Source organism: Nyctereutes procyonoides, unplaced genomic scaffold (genome assembly GCF_905146905.1).
Source record: "Nyctereutes procyonoides isolate TBG_1078 unplaced genomic scaffold, NYPRO_anot_genome, whole genome shotgun sequence".
Lineage (NCBI taxonomy): Eukaryota > Metazoa > Chordata > Mammalia > Carnivora > Canidae > Nyctereutes > Nyctereutes procyonoides.
In genome coordinates, this window is record NW_026575125.1 from 105,791,827 (window position 1) to 105,798,554 (window position 6,728).

A 6,728-nucleotide genomic window follows, 5' to 3' on the forward strand; every position below is an offset into this window, starting at 1 on the left:
TCAAAATTATTAAAGGGAAAAACACTTTAGAAAACATGTAAAATAGTAAATAAATCGTACAATTTCTTATAATCTTGGCTTCTAAACATAACTGCAAACACCATTTTAGTACATTTCCTTTCAGGGTTTTTCTTTTGCTCACCTTTTAAAAATTTTTGCTTGTCATGATTTTTTTTGTCATGATTTTTAAAATAAAAGTCATGGAGGTCATGTTTTCATGGAACCCCTGAACTAAACAAACCCTAAGCTGTGCAACTTTTTCAGAACATCCATCTGTGATAATCGTCAGAGAAATGTTTTCAGGGGGAGGGTGGAGCCTATGATTTGGTTCACCTCCTGCGCTGGATTCTATGTAAGTTAGGTAACCTTGAGTCTTGAAAGCCCCATTTACTTCACACCTTCCCTTTTCCATTCAACTGGAAGCTGCAGGAGACAATGGTTTGGTTCGGTTGGTCACTTTGTCCCCAGCACCAAGTGCCTGGTACTCAACAAATCTCCAGTCTCTTGGCTTTCCCTCTTGTCCCTCCCTCGATTCAGATTTATGCATCGCAACAAGGGTGTTGTCTTTGAAACTTAAATCAGATCATGTGCTGCCCTTGTATGCCTTGGCAGAGGTTTGATTTTATTGTGACTTCAACAGGAGACCTTGGGAAAGGCAGGTGAGAAAGAAATCCAGAAGCCCAAGTGGCAGGCTGGGCCTCAGAGAGGAGAGACATTTCCTAAGTCATAGCTAGAGGAAGAAATGGGGGCTAAGTGTAGTTTGGTTTGCAGGTTGGTATAGAAAGAAGCTTCTTTTTTTCTCCATTGAGCCAAGGGAGCGTAGGAGGTAGGAATAGGCGTGAAAGAGCTGTCTTGGAAACTAGGAACGATTTCTAAAGAAATATAGTAGGATTTCTGTGCAATGCCTGAGGATTCATTAGAGGTCTGAAATCGGGAATTAAAAGAAAAGTAGTGTGCCCAGACGTGGGATTCTCTGCCCTCAGCTACTTAGAGTTGTTACCTCGCTGCCCCAGATCTTCCTCAAAAGAACTTCTCTTTTGTTTGAAGCCTAAGGCAGGGATTCACCTGGTGTCCACGAATCCACTTCAGGGTGGGGGGGCTCAAGAATCCCCAGAGTTTATATGCAAAATGTGTGCATATGTGCATTTTCTAGAGAATGAGTCCTTAGCTCTCATTAGATTTTCAAAGGAGTCTTTGAACCCCAAAAGATTAAAAACCACTATTGAAATATCCTAATAGTGCAGCCCTTTAGGACTGCCCCACAGGCGTCCTCATTGTCTCACTAATTGCCTTATACGAAGGCCCATTAGGTAAGTCACAGTTTAAACCCTTTTTAGGGACTCCAACTCCTGCATCCCACCCCCACAGCCACTCACCAGGGTGACTCCAGGGAGAGGGGACAGTGACTTTCTTTAACAACGAGATGTACATCATCATCAGAAGTATGGATACTCCTGCCTTTGTTGGATCAGTCCTCCTGCTACTAACAGACATTGGCATCCCTTTTCAGCCCTGGATAATGTTTGGTCAAAGATTATGTGCGTTTAAAGACTCCAGAGGGTTGTCACCAATAGGTACTGACACCAGGGGTCTGTGAACTGGATTCTTTAAGTCCACTGAGAATTGTTGAGCCTTTTATTTTTATTTTTTTTAAAGATTTTATTTATTTATTCATGAGAGAGGCAGAGACACAGGCAGAGGGAGAAGCAGGCTCCATGTAGGGAGCCCAATGTGGGACTCAATCCCAGGACTCCAGGATCACACCCTGGGCCAAAGGCAGACGCTCAACCACTGAGCCACGCAGGTGCCCCAAGCCTTTTATTACTCCTTGCCAATCCAATAGTTGAAAATGGTGGTGCATTGGTATCTTTGTTCGTTTTAAGTATGCTACCATCACCTGGGGTTCCTGGGCAAATGGCAGATTCGTGGAAATTTCATGCCAATGGTTTGTGTTTCCGTGCAAGGGGAAGGGTGGAAGGAGGTTTCATAACCTTCTTCAGATCTTCAGGGGACTCTAGGCCTCTGAACTGTGGCAGAATAAAGCTGGAAGGGTCTTCCAGCCAATGACAAAAGAAAGGTAGACAAAACATACAAAAGACACAAATAACAAATGGGAATATTGCACTATTACAGCAATCCCTCAAGATGCTCACAGTCTGCATCTGTAGAGCTGTCGGCCTCCTTTCTTACAGGGCACCCCCAATTTTTATGCTCCCCCAGTTTCCTTTGCCTGGGATCCTCCCACTGTTTGGCACATGGAGACTATTTCTGTGCATACCAACACCTAAACCAATTTCTCACTGAAATCTTGGTTTAAAATAGATGTTCTGGGAAGTCACCTCATGCTTGTCATGGATTCCTAGCTTAGGTCGAGATCTTGCTGATTTTCTGTGTTCACTTTAAAAGTGTTGAGTCCAGGGATGCCTGGGTGGCTCAGTGGTTGAGCGTCTGCCTTTGGCTCAGGTCATGATCCTGGGGTCCTGGGATCGAGTTCCGCATCGGGCTCCCCACAGGGAGCCTGCTTCTCCCTCTGCCTGTGTCTCTGTCTCTCTCTGTTTCTCACAATAAATAAATAAATAAATAAAATCTTTTTTAAAAAAGTGTAGAGTCCATACGAAGCTAAAATAAAGCATGTTTGCAGGGTTCAATTTCTTACCCTTTGTAGGATTTTCTTTCTCCACAGATTCTTTTTCAGTTCAAAAGAAGCTATTGAATTTTTTTTTCCCGAAATTTTCCCACTCTGTGGAAAAGTCTTTCAACCTTAAGAAATGTCATCAAAGGGGCAGCCTGGGTGGCTCAGCAGTTTAGTGCTGCCTTTGGCCCGAGGCCTGATCCTGGAGACTCCGGATCGAGTCCCACATCGGGCTCCTGGCATGGAGCCTGCTTCTCCCTCTGCCTGTGTCTCTGCCTCTCTCTCTCTCTCTCTCTCTCTCTCTCTGTCTCTGTCTCTCATGAATAAATAAAATCTTGAAAATAAAAAAGAAATGTCATCAAAGAATGCTGCCATAGTTGACGTGGTTTGTTCTAATGTCCCAGTTTGACCACCAAATGCTATTCTGTATTCAGAAAGGGTGGTTCCACGCTTTTGCCACCTGCAAGGATGACGTCTCTCCTGTCATCTTGGACGAACCCTATGCTTTGCCTTTTGTTGACTGTTGCCCTTCTGATTTTGTCTCTGTCCATAATGAGGTAGGTGATAGGATCCCAGAGTTACAATACCTATATGGGTTAAGGAAATTGAGGTAGAGGATTTGTCCCAGGAAATCAGTGATAAAGTGGGACTAGGGATTTAATCTTCTGATACCCATTATCTTTCTGGGAGGAAGTGTTGTATAGTAAGTAATGAGAATTCCTATCTGGTGATAGGCCTCGGTTCTACAACTTACCAGCTGGGAGGCTTGTTGCAGCAAGGGACCTGGCCTTGCTTCTGTGGGCCTGTCTCCTCATCTACAAAGTGGAGATAAAAAGGCTTACTTTCCACCATGGTTGTAAGGATTAAAGGAGACAGTATCTGCGAAATGCCTGGCACATTGGAGGTAAAATTTGAAGGTTTATTCACCTGTCTCTCCACACAACTGGGAAGGGTTGAGTAAGTAAAGAAATAGAATTATCGAGAAGGGGGATTCCTTGGAGCTGAAGGAGCTCTTAAAGCTCAGACACTTATACTGAAGCAAGAATTGTGACTCTAAGGCACCTTTGTTTCAAAGTCTTTATTAATGATGAACTCCCATAAAGTGAAAACTCATTGTGCCCTAAAATAAGAATTTGCATGCTTGGCACCCATCTGATCATGGATATAAACCAGTTAGATTTAATATGGTACTAAAGTAAAATAAAACAAGGTGAGCTTTTTTTTTCAAATTAAAATGTAATATGTACTTTAAAAATACAAAGGCACACAGATAATGAATAAATACTTTAGCTTATAGAGCCATTAAAATGTATGTCACATTGCTAATCCCCCTAACAACTGAAGAAATAAACAGGCTATCAAAATATTTGGGGGACTGTCAGATGAAATTTCCCCTAAATTCTTTCTTCTAGACTTTTTCCCCCCACCCAAGATTGCTTTGGTTTGTCTACTATAAGAAGAAAAATAAGCTTAATACATAGATAAATGCTTGTCTTCCTAACACTACAAAGGAGACATTTGTTCCCCCAGATAACTCTTGAGTAAACTGCTGTCAAAACAATTAGTGTTATTTTTCTATTATCCTCCTATTTGAGAGTAAATAACCATTTCATGAATATGTTAATTATCTAGTAGGTGGAGAAGATAAGGAGTGCCCTATATCTCCAGAAGCCACCGATAAATCATCAATTGCATACAAAAACCCCAAAAAGGGTTCTAAACTGGGTAGTGTGCATCCACATAACTACGAGCCAGGCTGAAATCGGTTCAGCTTTGATAGTTGAAAGAGATCCAGAACAGAAGTGACAATGTTTTGATAGTATTAACCATGAATAAACCTTGGTTCAAGGGAATGAGACTATCTTCTAGCCAACCAAGTAGTACATAGTTCAATTTTATTGCCAACAAAGGTCTTTCATTCTCATGTATTTTAGAATATACATTTTAGAATCTTGTAATAGCCATTTTAAATAAGTCGGGAAGGGAGGCTAAACCACTGAATGTGTCCCTCTCCTGTAAAAACAAAATGCGAAACAAAACAAAACCAACCCCAACCGTAGTTGATGCTATATGTATGTGCTGGATTGATATTTGCTCTAAAAAAATCATGTTTCAGAAAGAAATAATTGCACCTCCTTTCAGCTTCATGTACCTTTAGTAATCGTACCCAACTTTGGGCAGCTTTGAACGTGCCTTTTGAAATCTGCGGCACAGAATTCTTCACCATATACTGTGGTTAAATGTTCTAGGGGGGAGCGGGGGTGGAGGTGGGGGGTGGGGGAGGAATCACAGAAAAGTGCTTTCCTTTCCTATTTTGAAGGAGCAAGATGTATTTTTCCATATTAAATATTTTGAAAAAAGTTGAATGTAGCATTGTGCCAGGTAATTAAAATGTAAATTTCAGTATCTATGCTTGCTTTGTGATTTTTTAAAATACATTTAAGTTAGTTGTCTTTTAAAACATGTGGTCAGCTGTTGTATTCACATATGGTCAAATGATCAAAGTCTGAACTCCTCTCTAATTGTCCCCCTGCTGCTCGTCTGCTCTGTCGGTGATCAAGGCCTCAGCAGGTGATGAGAAAGGCCTGAGAACAGGCTGGAAGCTAGAATGAGGCACCGAGAGGCCCAGGCTGAAAGAAATAAAGACTTCCAGTACATCACCCTGACAGTAAAGAGCGTAGGAAAAGTGACGTCTGGTTAGTAGTGCTTATATATTTTTTTGTTTGCCAATCTGCATACATTTTTGTCCCTAGCTCAATGTAAATGGAGCCCAGCCTGCTCCCCCACCCCACCCCCGAGATGGAGCTCCCCCCTCCATCAGCGCCGCCGCCGGAGTGATGCATTTGTTTACTTGCCTCGAGAGGAAGCTGCTAAGTCCCACAGTTTATAGTATTTCACATGTTTGTGGAAATCATTGCAATTCTTTTCACTTCTGCTTGTCATTGTTTGCCTAGAGTTCACTTTGCCAGATGGCGCTTTATTGTCACTAGTGGTTACACCTCGCTATTGGATCAGTTCAAGACCAAATGGTGTGAAGAGCTTTCATACTTAGAGGATTTAGTCAAACATTCATTCTCTGCTATTCAGGCCGCTCGAGCACTAATTCAGAAATCAGCCGGCTGACCTAGGAATGAAGGCAGGAGAAAAGGGCCCAGGTCTTTTTTTCTCCTAAATTATTAATTTGCCTTCTATTTACAGTCCAAATTAGGATGAAGCGTAATTAAGCAGGAGTCTCCTGCATAAACATAAATAGGATGCCAGGGAAGGGGTGGGGGTGGCGGGAAGCAAGATGACAGCGTTAGGTGAATTCAGTCCCAGCGCCGGGTACTCTCTGGGCCCTTATCAACGAGCCCGGTCTATCTGCAAATGCAATGGATGCGCTCCTAGAGGGTTTTTTGTTCCTTGGGCAGATAGTCTTTGGAAGTTCCTGGATGTGAAATGTTTCCCAGTATGAGCACCTTTCAAATGTGAACACTTTTTTTTTTTCAAAGTTGGGAAGGGGCCCTTTAAAATCCAGGGGATTCCATTCATCTCCTGTGATTTACCATGGGGGTTTGGACAGATTCTGGGTGGGTGCGCCCTTCTGCTTTAGAAATCAGGTGATTTAGGGGCCTCTCGGTGTGTTTTTAGAAACTCAGTTATGGGGGTGCCTGGGTGGCACAGTGGGTTAGGTGATCGACTCTCCATTTTGGCTCAGGTCGTGATCTCATGGTCGTGAGATCGAGGCCCACGTCATGCTCTGTGCTAGGCTCAGAGTCTGCTTGAGACTCTCTCTCCCTCTGCCTCCCCCCTCAAAAGAAATTAATAAGTCTTTTAAAAAAATAAAGACTTGATTATGGTAATTGGTTCTGTGAAGGCAAATCATATTAGCAAATCTCTTGGTTGCTGCCCCCATTTCGTGCTCCTTTCTGCATCCAATCATTTCAGTGCCAGAAAAGAGGGGCAGCAGAGAAAGGGTTAAGCAAACAATGACTCAATCGCTCTGCCTAATTTTGTTTCGTATTAAATATGAGGCCCTCCAGTTGCCAGCCCAGTTTTCTTTTTCCTTGGGATGGGAGTGTAGCTTTACCTAACTATTCAAAGTCACGTTGAAAGG